Source organism: Zingiber officinale, chromosome 1A, assembly GCF_018446385.1.
Source record: "Zingiber officinale cultivar Zhangliang chromosome 1A, Zo_v1.1, whole genome shotgun sequence".
In the NCBI taxonomy this organism is placed as follows: domain Eukaryota; kingdom Viridiplantae; phylum Streptophyta; class Magnoliopsida; order Zingiberales; family Zingiberaceae; genus Zingiber; species Zingiber officinale.
The window spans coordinates 124,862,245-124,875,160 of NC_055987.1; the positions used below are offsets into that span (position 1 = coordinate 124,862,245).

The 12,916-nt window shown below is 45.1% G+C and overlaps 1 pseudogene; it reads left to right on the top strand.

Annotated features, from left to right (window-relative positions):
- The first annotated feature begins 5,109 nt into the window (after positions 1–5,109).
- Positions 5,110–11,938, top strand: LOC122002542 (annotated as a pseudogene).
- Positions 11,939–12,916: the final 978 nt, after the last annotated feature.

Sequence of the window (12,916 nt, forward strand, 5' to 3'; positions counted from 1 at the left end):
TGAGAAGTTGGCTTACGCGTTGGTACTCACTGCTCGGAGGCTTCGCCCGTACTTCCTCGCTCACTCCATCATTGTAATGACCAATAGTCCCTTAGGACGAGTCCTCCTCAATCCAGAAGCATCCGGACGACTAATCAAATGGACGACGAAGCTCAACGAGTTCGACATCCAGTATCAACCCCAAACGACCATCAAAGCGCAGTCCTTGGTAAATTTCGTTACTGAGGTACAAAATCCTGAATCAGAAGCCGTTTGGAGGATATTTGTGGATGGTTCGTCTATTCGGCAGGGGAGCGGGGTCGATATATTGCTCATCTCCCCCTGAGAGGAGCGGATGCAGCTGTTCGTTCGAATGGACTACATGACAACAAACAATGAAGCTGAATATGAGGCGCTCATAGCTGACCTACAAGCCATTCGACACGTCGGAGCCATCAAGGTCCTCATCCACTCGGACTCTCAATTGGCCGCTCAGCAGCTGATCGGGACATTCGAGATAAGTAACGCACGACTCAAGCTCTACGCCGAAGCCTTCGAAAAACTAAAGGCCAACTTTTTGGAGGTCATCATACAGAAGATCCCCCGGTCGGAGAACTAGGCTGCAGATGAGCTTGGCCAGCTCGTTATCGTCGATCGTCATAGCACAGTCGATCGAGCAGGTATCCCTAGTGGCTCATATTGACCGGATGCAGGGGCTTACCTTCCCAAATGATTGGAGGTCAGCATTAACGGAGTTTTTGCGGTCGGGAGCTACACCGTCTGATCAAGAGGAGGCTCGCTTGTTGAGGAGAAGAGCTGGTCGGTTCACCCTGATCAGGGATCATCTCTACAAGAAGGTCTTCTCTAGGCCCCTACTTAAATGCGTCGGATCAGAGGATGTCGACTACATACTACGGGAGGTACATTAAAGATCCTACGGAGGACACCTGAGTGGCTGCTCATTGGCAAGAAGAATTCTACTGGTTGGATACTTCTGGACGACCCTCCAAGAGGATGTCGCTCGGACAGTGGCTACCTGTCTGTCTTGCCAGAAATATCATAGCCTCTCGCATCGACCGACTGAGGAGATGAAGGCGTCAACAGTCTCTTGCCCGTTCGACTAGTGGGACATGGACATTGTTGGGTCATTCCCCATGGCAACAGGTCAGCGGAAGTTCTTGCTCGTTGTAGTGGATTATTTCTCCATCTGGGTCGAAGTCGAGTGGCTAGCAAGAATAATCGAACAGATGGTCTTGAAGTTCATCTGACAGCACATCATCTGCCGGTTCGGCATCCCACGCCGTCTCATCTCAGATAATGGAAGGTAATTTGCCGGTTAGAAACTCAGAGACTGGCGCGGAGGGTATGGTATTCAGCAAGCATTTACTTCAGTGGCCTACCCTCAGAACAACGGGCAAGCGCAGGTCACTAACCACGAAATTCTTCGAATCCTGCGCGCTTGGCTCGACCACGTCAGAGGGAGTTGGGCAGATGAACTACCCAACGTGCTGTGGGCGATCCACACGACTCCCAAAGAAGGGACCGAGGTGACTGCTTTCCACCTGGTGTACAACGACGAAGCGGTCGTCCCCGTCGAAATCGGAGTTGAATCAGATCGGATACAACACTACAACAAGGACAACGCCGAGTGGAGGCTTCTGGAGGTAGACTTAGCGGACGAAGCTCGCACAAAAAACGTCGACCGACTGATGACATACTGACAGAGGATGAAGCAAAGCTACAATCGAATAGTGATCCCGAGGTCGTTCCAGGTCGGTAACCTGGTATGGAAGAAAGTGAAGCCAGTCGGCAACGTCAGCAAGATGGAGGCTCCGTGGGTCGAACCCTTCAAGGTCGTGGAGAGGCTCCGGTCGGGCGCCTATTACTTGGAGGATGAGGGCGGACGACGACTAGAGTGGTCGTGGAGCGCGAACCATCTCCATCCTTACCGAGCCGGGTGAGAGGTGCGTCTTGTAATAGTCAATGTCTTTGCATCCCTGTACTTTTTTCATTATAGGGCAAAAGTAAAAAATAAAGGGTTTCAAAGCTTTATGCCGAGCGGTACGGTAAATCGTCGAGCGGCGACATTAAACGTGTGTTTCCATCGATGGTCGAGCGGCGACCTTAAACCCATGACTTCATCAAATCGTCGAGTGGTGACGTTAAACGCATGTCTCCATCGATGGTCGAGCGATGACCTTAAATCTATGACTTCGTCAAATCGTCGAGTGGCGACGTTAAACATGTGTCTCCATCGACGGTCGAGCAGTGACCTTAAACCCATGATTTCGTCAAATTGTTGAGCGGTGAGGTTAAACACGTGTCTCCATCGATGATCGAGCGGTGACCTTAAACCCATGACTTCGTCAAATCGTCGAGCGACGACGTTAAACGCGTGTCTCCATCGATGGTCGAGTGACGATCTTAAACCCATGACTTCATCAATTCATCGAGCAATGCCGTTATACGCGAGTCTCCATCAATGGTCGAGCGGTGACCTTAAACCCAAGTCTTCGTTAAATAGTCGAGCGGCGACGTTAGACCTGGGAGAAGGTATAAACCTTCCTCAATTCCTTCAATGACACTCGTATGGTCGAGTGGCTAGCTGCAGAAACGCTGCTCAGGCAAGCGTCCTCGAAGGTGCTGTCCGTTCGGGGTAATACACACAAACCCTATAGAAAGTTAAAGGCAGTCATACAAGGAGAGTTATAAAAAAGAAAATTCCGCCGAACGGGCAAACATTCATTGCAAAAAAGGGGGTGCTCCGCCGAACAAGCAGACTTACATTCAAAAAGAAAATCTTCTATAGGACGGACGCTCAACCTCACTCTAGATAATCAAAAACGTCATCAGGTAGCGAGTCGTTCAGCTTGCTACGATTGATAACGTTGCTCGTCAGTACGGTGGGAAGATGGTTGTCCGCCTTGAGCTGCTGGAGTGTCCCGTCAATAGCCAACTCAAAGATTCGGACGATCTGCTAGACGACCTTATCAGTGAATTTGTCCGAGCGAAGGTAAGCCTGCTTCAGCGCTTCAAGCCTGCCCGATTCACCTTCTTGATATGTTGTCAGCGCTGAGCGGGAGGCTTCCAAAGCATCCTCAGCAGCTTTCAGCTCCCCGCGTAAGGAAGCCTCTTCAGCCGAGCGGCAGCTCCGCTCGGCGACCAGAAAGTCTTCGGCTTCCTTGAGCTTCTGGGCGAGATTCTGAGCCTCCTGGGGTTTCAGCTCCAGATCGGCGATGACTCGGTTCTTCCTCGCCGTGGCCGACTTGATTTTCTTGTCAAAAGTGCTAACCTGTGTGTTAAGCTGGCCCAACATAACTTCCTGGCCAGCAGTCTTCTGCCGCTTGACCTCGAGGAGCTTGTTGGCCTTCTCCAAGTCGGCCTTCAGTTTGGTGACCTTAGTAACAGGAGACCCTTGGGAGAAGGACGCGCCGCTTGAGATCTTAAGCATCTTCAGCTCATCTTCCACAAAACCGAGCCATTGGCACATGGCTACGCTTTCCACCCAATACTGCAGGTGAACGGAAAAATGTCAACGTCGATCGGAGGTAAGTCGTGAATTGGTAGTAAAATACATACCCCGGTGGACATTTGTAAGTGACTGTTGCCGAGGGTCCCAGGGGCATCGTCGTGGCTCGCGCCCGAGCTTCCTCCCAAATGCCGGCGAATGGCCCGCGGATGAGGATTTTGTGCTCGGGAGTGCGAGGCTGGGTGCTCGGCTCATGGTAATCCTCCGTTGGCAGGTGGAGGATCGCCGTCACGGATCGTCGACCACTCGGGGCCGATTGGGAAGAAGCCACCTGACCAGAAGGTGGGGTCGTGGACGTGGGGCGGATACCGGAACACAAAACCCTTCGTCGGGTCGCGGGCAGAAAGGCGACCGGTTGTGCAGCAAGGGTCTCTGGCGGCAGCTCGGCCAGGGATGACGTCCGATCAGATGAAGTGGCCTCCGTCGTTGCTGGGATGGCTGCAGGAGATGAAGTGCCTACTTGCTCGGCGACCCTCACAATCGAGATGGCGGAATGGGAAGGCTGGTCCACTCGGCGTCTCTTGCGCCTAATAAGGGGCTCGCCATCGCCAGAAGACCCGGAGCCCTCGGTCTGAGCGGCAGGCTGCGACTCAGGGGTTGGAAGTGGCTCTCCAGGAACTTCGATGCTAGGCGCCCGGTCGGTAGCGCCCTCGCCCATAGTGGGTGTCTCCTCGCTCTTGGCAAGCGTGCCTTTATGGGAGCCGACCAGCGTTAGACCTTGCTCGCCAATTCCTTTGCAGCGGCCACCTCAACCTCGGCGTTCTTAAGCTTTGTGAAGCCGACCACCCGTGCTCGCATTATAACTTCGGCTGCAAGAGATGGAAAAGAAATCAGTTAGACTCAAAAGAAAGGATTAGATAATGGCGTACCTAAGTCGCTCGGGAGCTTGGTGCGGATCGGGTTCAAACCAAAGATGTACATGACACCTTCCAGCAGCAGCTTATGGATGTCATATTTTTTACCAGTCAGCATGGAGGCAGCATGAAGGTAGTCTGAGTGGTTCTTGTACTTCTTCAAATTAGGTTGGGGTGGTAGGGCAACCTGCTAGTGGGTTCGGAAGCTAGGCCGTTCGGGAAGACGCATAAAGAAGAAATATTTCTTCCAATGTTTATTGGAAGTTGACATTTTGTCAAAGAAGACTAGCTCGATCCGAGATTGAAATAGAAAAGTCCCCAGCTCGGGCTGCTTGGGGTAATAAAAATAATAAAAACTTGAGGGGTCAAAGGAATGTCGTGCAGCTGAAACAACATGATGACTCCGCACAGCAAGCGAAAAAAGTTTGGCACGAGTTGTGGAAGGGGGACACGGAAATAGTTACAAACTTCGATGCTGAAGGGGTGGATAGGGAATCGAAGACCGACCACAAAATGGTCTCGGAACATACATATAGCGTCGGTCGACGGGTCATTTGGCCGATCGGACGGAGAGGTTAGAATGATCTCGTGATCAGAAGGAATATCGAAGACATTCCTAAGGCTCTCAGCGTCGCCGTGTCGAACCTAGTCTCCATGGTAGTATACCAGAGTGCAGGCGCGGGGTCTGATGGCTTTGAAGAGCTTGCCATTGCCAAAAAATGAGAAAACAAGGTTCAACGGGAAGAAATGGGGACGGAAAACCCAAAGCGAACATTGGAAAGTTGCGGAGAGCTAAAGGAACTACAAAAGGTTGAAGGCGAGAAGGTTTAGGAGAGCTTACGGAAGGAGGGGAAATGTTGCCGCAGAAGAGAGCAGGTCGCCGGAGCACTGATCGCACAAGAAGTTGCCGGTGGCACTCAAACAAAACGCGAAGGGGGAGACGATGGTGGCTATGCGAGGTTATAAACCTCTGGCTTGGCTGAGCGGAGCTGTCAGATCAAGGGCGTGAAACTCGAGACACAGATCTAGTCATGGAATTCAAACTGCCAGATGTCACATCGGAGCTTGTCGCTTCGAGCATGCGGCGACTGCGACCACGACACGTGGCATTTCCTCATTGGTACACATTTAATGAATGTTGTTTGTTGGTTGCTACTCGGAAAGCCTATAGGTTCCACTGTACAAAAATTTTGTACAAAGGTCTGAACCTTTTCCTAGCTACCATGTGTTCTTTTAAATTAAATTTTGGATCTCCTGCGGAACATAACACGTTTGATCCAAAACTTAATCTATTTGTTCTTTTAGGTTTTGACTTGGATCTCCTGCGGAACTTAACACGTTCGACCCAAGTCTCCTTAAGTTATTAATTCCATTAAATATTAATTTCCATAAAAGGTTCCCAGTACTGACGTGGCGAGGCACATGGCCTTCTTGGATATGGGAGCAACCACCACCGACTAGACAAAACCTTTAATAGAAAGCTAATATTTAATTTCCTAAAATAACTTTAGGTTAACCAAAGAGAACAATCAAATCACAAGGAAAAGAAAGAAACAAAGAACACAACTTCGAAAAAAAAATTCGAAATACTAGAACGTAAGCCTCTTGTATTTGGTATTATTTCCATAAATAACTAGCATGATGCGGAAATAGAAATTACTAGTTATACCTTGTAGAAAAACCTCTTGATCTTCTACCGTATTCCTCTTCTAACCTCGGACGTTGTGTGGGCAACGATCTTCCAAGATGAGAAACCACCAACCACCTTCTTCTCCTCCAAGCAAGGTTCGGCCACAAAAAAAAAGCTTCACCAAGGAGAAAAACCAAAATACTAACCAAGCTCCAAGAGATGCTAGCTTTCTCCTTCTTCTTCTTCTTCTCCGAGTAGTATCCGGCCACCACAAGAGCTCCAATAGAAGGGTAGGGTTCAGCCACCACAAGAGGAAGAGATGGAGAGGTTGGCCGGCCACACCAAGGAACAAAAGAGGGAGAGGAATAATAGATGTTGTGTCTTGTGAAGGCACCCTCACCCCTTCTTTTATATTCCTTGGCCTAGGTAAATTAGGAAATTTAATTACAATAAATTTTCCTTAATTTCCTTGACATGATTTAATTGAGAGAAATAAAATAAAATTTCCCCAATTAATTTGTGATGGCCGGCCACATTATTGGAATACAAAAGAGGACAAGTTTTAATCAACAATTAAAACTTCCTAATTTGTTTCCGGAAATTTTAAAAAATAAAATTTCTCTTTAAAATCTCTTCATGGTTAATAAAAGGAAATATCTATAATTTTAATTTTATTAACATGTGAATAATTTTAAAGAGAAAATAAAACATCTCTTCCAATCTACAAATAAGGAAAGAGATCTAATCTCTTTCTTTAATCTTTTGTAGATCTTTTACAAGAGAGATATTTTAATTTTAATTCTCTTTAAAATATATCTTCCACATAATAATAAAAATTAAAATTAAATTTCTTTTTAATTTTATTTGGCCGGCCCTACTAGCTTGGGTTCAAGCTAGGGCTGACCACCTAGGTCGGCCCTAGCTTGATTCCCAAGCTAGCTTGGCCGGCCCCCTTTGGGTGGGTATAGAAGGTGGGTATAGGTGGGTATAGTACTAAATAAGAGGCTACGATAGGGACCGAGAGGAGGAATTGGTTTTGGTCTCCCGATAAAATTAAGCATCCCGTGTTCGCCCCGAACACTCAACTTAATTTTATCAACGATAATTCATTCCACTAGAGAACTATCATTGAACTACCGCACCAATCCCAAATTACATTTTTGGGCTCCTTCTTATTATGAGTGTGTTAGTCTCCCTGTGTTTAAGATATCGAATGTCCACTAATTAAGTGAGTTACTGACAACTCATTTAATTAATATCTTAGTCCAAGAGTAGTACCACTCAACCTTATCGTCATGTCGGACTAAGTCCACCTGCAGGGTTTAACATGACAATCCTTATGAGCTCCTCTTGGGGACATTATCAACCTAGTATCTCTAGGACACAGTTTCCTTCTATAATCAACAACACACACTATAAGTGATATCATTTCCCAACTTATCGGGTTTATTGATTCATCGAACTAAATCTCACCCATTGATAAATTAAAGAAATAAATATCAAATATATGTGCTTGTTATTATATTAGGATTAAGAGCACACACTTCCATAATAACTGAGGTCTTTGTTCCTTTATAAAGTCAGTATAAAAGGAACGACCTCGAATGGTCCTACTCAATACACTCTGAGTGTACTAGTGTAATTATATAGTCAAGATAAACTAATACCTAATTACACTACGACCTTCTAATGGTTTGTTCCTTTCCATTCTGGTCGTGAGCTACTGTTTATAATTTATAAGGTACTGATAACATCATCTTCTGTATGTGACACCACATACTATGTTATCTACAATATAAATTAAATGAACAACTACAAACAAATGTAGATAATTAGACCAAATGTGATTCTTTATTTATAATGAATGTTTACAAAGCTTAGGCTTTCAGTATACACTCCAACATTGTTAACAGGCGTGGGCGCGTGCTCAACCTTGATGGAGGCGATTTGCACGAATTCCCAAGAGATTCGGGTGACGACAACGTTGACCGTATACGCGAAGCGCTGATCGACTTCAAGGAAGTAGTCCTATGGCCAACCGACACCCTTCGGCAGACCGACTGGGATCTATCAGTAGCCAGGCCGATCGGCCAACTGATCCCCAGACTTCTTGTCCAGTTAGTCGGACTTGCAGCCTCCTTCGACTAGACTTGAGGGAGAGATATGTGATGCGATGATGAAGGCCCCACCCAGTGGAGGGTCATTGACACGGTGGAGGTCAAAGGTCAATGTCAAGGTGGTCAACACCCCTGTACCATCGGTCGGTCGGGCGTCCCACTCGCCTGACCGGGATAGAGAAGGTCAGATCCAACATCATCATAGGTTGGCCACATACCGAGCTTCTGACGCTCAGAGAAGTGTGTCGGTGAGGCACACGCCGAGCGGCCAGCCCGCTCAGAGTTACATCAAACCTCGGAACCAGTCCAGCGGAGCCACGACCGAGTAGATTACATTCAAGGCAGAGCTCAGGCAGTGGGTGGTTGGTCGAGCGGCCATCCCGCTCGACCCGAGAACGATAGCGTCCGGATGACTGATGGTTGACCGAACGACTCACCCGCTCGACCCAGTAACGAACAAAAGGAGGATCTGTGATATCCTTCTAGGAGCCTGTGACACCGACAGACGGCGTGGTTGGCAGCATGGTCAGGCAATGGATCGTACGACGAAAGCTTCCACTGCCACATCAAAGATCTTCTCAGGTCATTAAGGTATGGTGTCAGAGACACTTTCCTGACATATCTTTTCAAGAGAAGCTTTGAGAAGCATGCACGTCTCAAGGAGCGTGCGCGTGCTCCCCCGGAGCGCTATATAAAGGTAAGGGTGTAATCAAGTCGAGCCGAGCGCTTAGATGTTTGAGTTTGACTCGTTTATAATCGAGCCGAGCTCGAGCTTTATTTAACGAATATATTCATGGCTCACGAGCTTATTCAAACTTTTATCGAGCCTAAACGAGCTTAATAAATATAAATTATAAATTTAAATATTCATTAAAAACTAAATTATATATTTTTAAAAAATTATAATATTCTTGTTAAAATTTATAATTTTATTCTAATAAATAAATTTAATATATTTGTCTATGTTTTTCATAAGTAGAGTGTAAAATCTATAAATTAAATATCAAAACTATTATTTTTTTATTTAAAAGTTGATTTATGAGCTTAACGAACATGTTCACGAGCTAACGAGCCGAATATTGTGAAGCTTGAGCTTGGTTTGTTTATCTTAACGAGCCTCATTAAACGAGCTCAAACAAGCTTTTATCGAATCGAGCTTCAAATAGGTCACGAGCGGGTTGGCTCATTTACACCCCAATATAAAGGGTCCCAAGCTTCAACGGACGTATGCTAATTTTTACTGCAACCACACTGTTGCTCTGTTTTTCTTACTCTGCTTCCTTGCTTCCACATCGTCGGTGACTGACTTGAGCGTCGGAGGACCATCGTTGAAGAACCCCTCCTTGGCTCGGCACTGACGCTGCTGTGGTTGCAAATCCCTCTAGCTTGGAGTCCACGCACGATCAACAAGAGCACCACATCCCCCAACATCCATCGCCTTAACTCTCGGACAGGATCACTAGGCATTCCAACTATAATTTTATATTAAAGAAGCTTATTTAATTATTATTTAGCACTTAATTTACGAACTTAATCAAAGGGAAATTTTTTGTGTTGGCCTCCTACTTTAGCTAGTTTAAAAATATTATATTCTACCATCCATAGTTTGTAGAAATGAAAATAACATCCTGTTGACTTTAAAATAAAAATAGATAAAGTAGGGAGGGGCAAATAAAGTTTTCTCAATAAGCCCAAATTAAAACATAAAATCCCTTTCTCCGGACCCGGCACAAACGATGGTGGATCCGATGCAGAAGGCTGGGGCTTAGGCGGCGGCGGTAGCGGTAGCCGCGATCGGGGAGAAGCTTAAGAAGTGCGATAAGGGGTGGGGGTGCACCGGCAGCATCTACTGCTGCAATGGGACCATAACCGGCTACTTCGAGGTCTACCAGTTCGAGAACCTCTTCAGTAAGCGCAACTCCCCCATCGCTCATGCCATCGGTTTCTGGGACTACCAGTCCTTTATCGCCCTCGCCGCCGTCTACGAGCCGCTCGGATTCGGCACGACCGGCGACAAGGAGACCAAGATGAGGGAGGTCGCCGCCTTCCTCGGCCATGTCGGCATCCATACCTCCTGTAAGGCACAACGATCCTTCCTTGATTTTAATAATTCCATCTTACCTCTCGTTTCTGCAAATTTCCTCTTCATTTGCATTCTTGATCTTACAATTGCATCAGTATGTATGTACAAGAAGTCGAGAACGATAGGGTTTGGAAGATAAGAAATCAGACACAGAGATAGATAATAAGAATATGTGAGGAAAACAATCCCTAATGCTTCTTGTTTTGATTCTCATTGATGGACAATTGATCAAAACCAAACTAGGTGTTCTTATCAATAATTTCCTAAATTTTAGTTGGTTCTTCATTTGTGCATCAGTTGGTGTGGACTTCTGTCTAAAATTGGACAAAAGGACTAATTAATGCATATTGAAAATAAACAATTATCCATCCTCTATATATATGTTTGTCCAAGGAACACCTTGAAAGTAATTCATTTCTACCGAGTTTGTTCTTCTGTTGACTCAGTTTGCAAGTTTAAAGATCGTTTATCCAAAATTATGATGATCAGCAAAGACAGTGACTAATTGCACCTAGATTATGACCGATTATATCTTAAGCACAGGCACATCTAACATTGTTAATTGCTGCTACTACTTAAAGAAAGCAATAAAGAAGAGCTAACCACAATGCATCTAGTGTCAAGCTCTAGTTGTTTGACTTCTTCCTTTGCACTACTTAAGATTAGATGCATCTCTTTGAGTTCTAATAGGCGATTATTAACTGCTTTCTATCCTGAGTGTCCTACTTGACAGGGAACCCAGGAAGATCAAATTTTTACAATTTCCACAAAATTAAATGATGAGTAGTTTCAGTATGAATGTTTGAATTGCATCACCCCTTCTGAAGATAGTATCCTGAACTGCTAAATAATCTCTTATCTCTTTATCAAATTTGTTTCCTGGTCACAGAAAACCTGATTGAAGAAATATTCTTGTATCTAGAGATGATCCATCATGGCTGTTTGTTTTGTTTGCTAACATTACTTGATATTACAGAAACATGTGGTAAAAAGGCGAAATCGCTCGCCCCTAGCGCCCCCGCCGCACCCGACCCAAGGTCATCACGAGGGAGGTAAATCATAGCATCCTGAGCGAGCATGTGGCAGGTGGGGTGAGATGCACAGGGACCGGGGATTTACGCCCTGACTACCCTAAGTTTCGACCCCGCGACCTCATGTGGTAAGCATCCCACCACATACCAACTCGGATGACCTGTGGGGTCTTGATATTACAGAAACATGCATCATATGTATGTTACCGACATGGGTATTTCAGGTGGATATGGTGTTGCAATAACCATGAATTGAGACCAAGCCAAGACTACTGTTCTCCAAATTATCTATATCCATGTGCACCGGCTGGGAGCTTCATACTATGGACGAGGTGCTCTACCTATTTACTGGTATGTGAATAGTCACTTCGATTATATTGTATTGTTCGTTAAGACCGAATATGACTAGAAAATAATTTTTGCTTCTATCATCTTGTTGAAGTTAAAGTTGTCGATAATTTATTGATGATTTGCAGGAACTACAACTATGGACTTATGGTGGTGCCCTCGGAAGAATACTTCAATCTTTTGCCTCAACTTCTATTCTCATATGCAATTGTTCATCATGCAGTTTGTATCTTCATGTTAATGTCTGTTAATTTTTTAGTTTATTTTTTGAAACTACAATATCTGTTTCAATGTGAATCATATTTGATAGGATGAATGCAAGTTTTTGCTGGTAGGGCTGTTCTTGATCAGCTTATCATTCTTCTCTTCTTCTTTTAACTAGCTCTTTGTTATTTCACAACAATTTCATTCAATGAAGAAACTTTGCCATCGAGTACTGACTACACCCGTAGGGGGGTAACAATTTCATTGTTATTGCTGCAACTCTTTGTTCTTGCATCTAAAGGTGAATGCATCATCTTAGCAGTCCCTTTAAGACTGTAATTTTGGAAGGGAGTAAATTAGGGGGCATTTATCCTAGTACAGCGGTCCCTTGTAATAATTTCATTCAATTAGAGCAAAAGGTGAAACCATCACCTTAGCGACTCCTCTAGGGCGGTCTCACACTATCGGGAAAGGGTAACTCACACGGGGCATTTGCCCTAACACAACGGTCCTTTGCATGGGGAGGTTAGACGTCCAGCAAGATATTTTGTATCCGATGAGAATTGACCCCAAGATATATTTGAGCAATCACTTATGCAGATACCAATTGCATCAACTTGTGGGGACAACTACAACAATTTCATCCAATTGGAGTAAAAGGTAATATTGCTCACTCCAAGTGGCCCAGTATTGATGATCCCACGATAAAATATAGACAGGTAAATCACGAGAGACATTTTGCCTTAGTATTGACATTTGCATCAGTTGAAAATTGATTCCAAGATCTATTAGAGCAATCACCCATGCAGATACCAATTGCGCCTACCAATGGAGCTGCAATAATTTCATTCAATTGTAGCAAAAAAGTGATTATGCTCATCCCAAGCGTCCCTTATAGTCCGTTACTAGGTTATGTGAAGGGGTCAACTTATCGTCGACCACCAATTAGCTAGAGATGGAAGGACTTTTTTGTTGAGGGCATGCATTCGTTGGGAATTAATCCTTGTCCTATTGTAGTAATTTTGTCACCCTCTAGCTAACTGGATACTCCTGTAGGGACTGCAACAATTTCATTCAATAATGCAAATGTGTCATGTAATAATCAACTGAGCTCCGTATGGGGCAATAATAATTTCATATA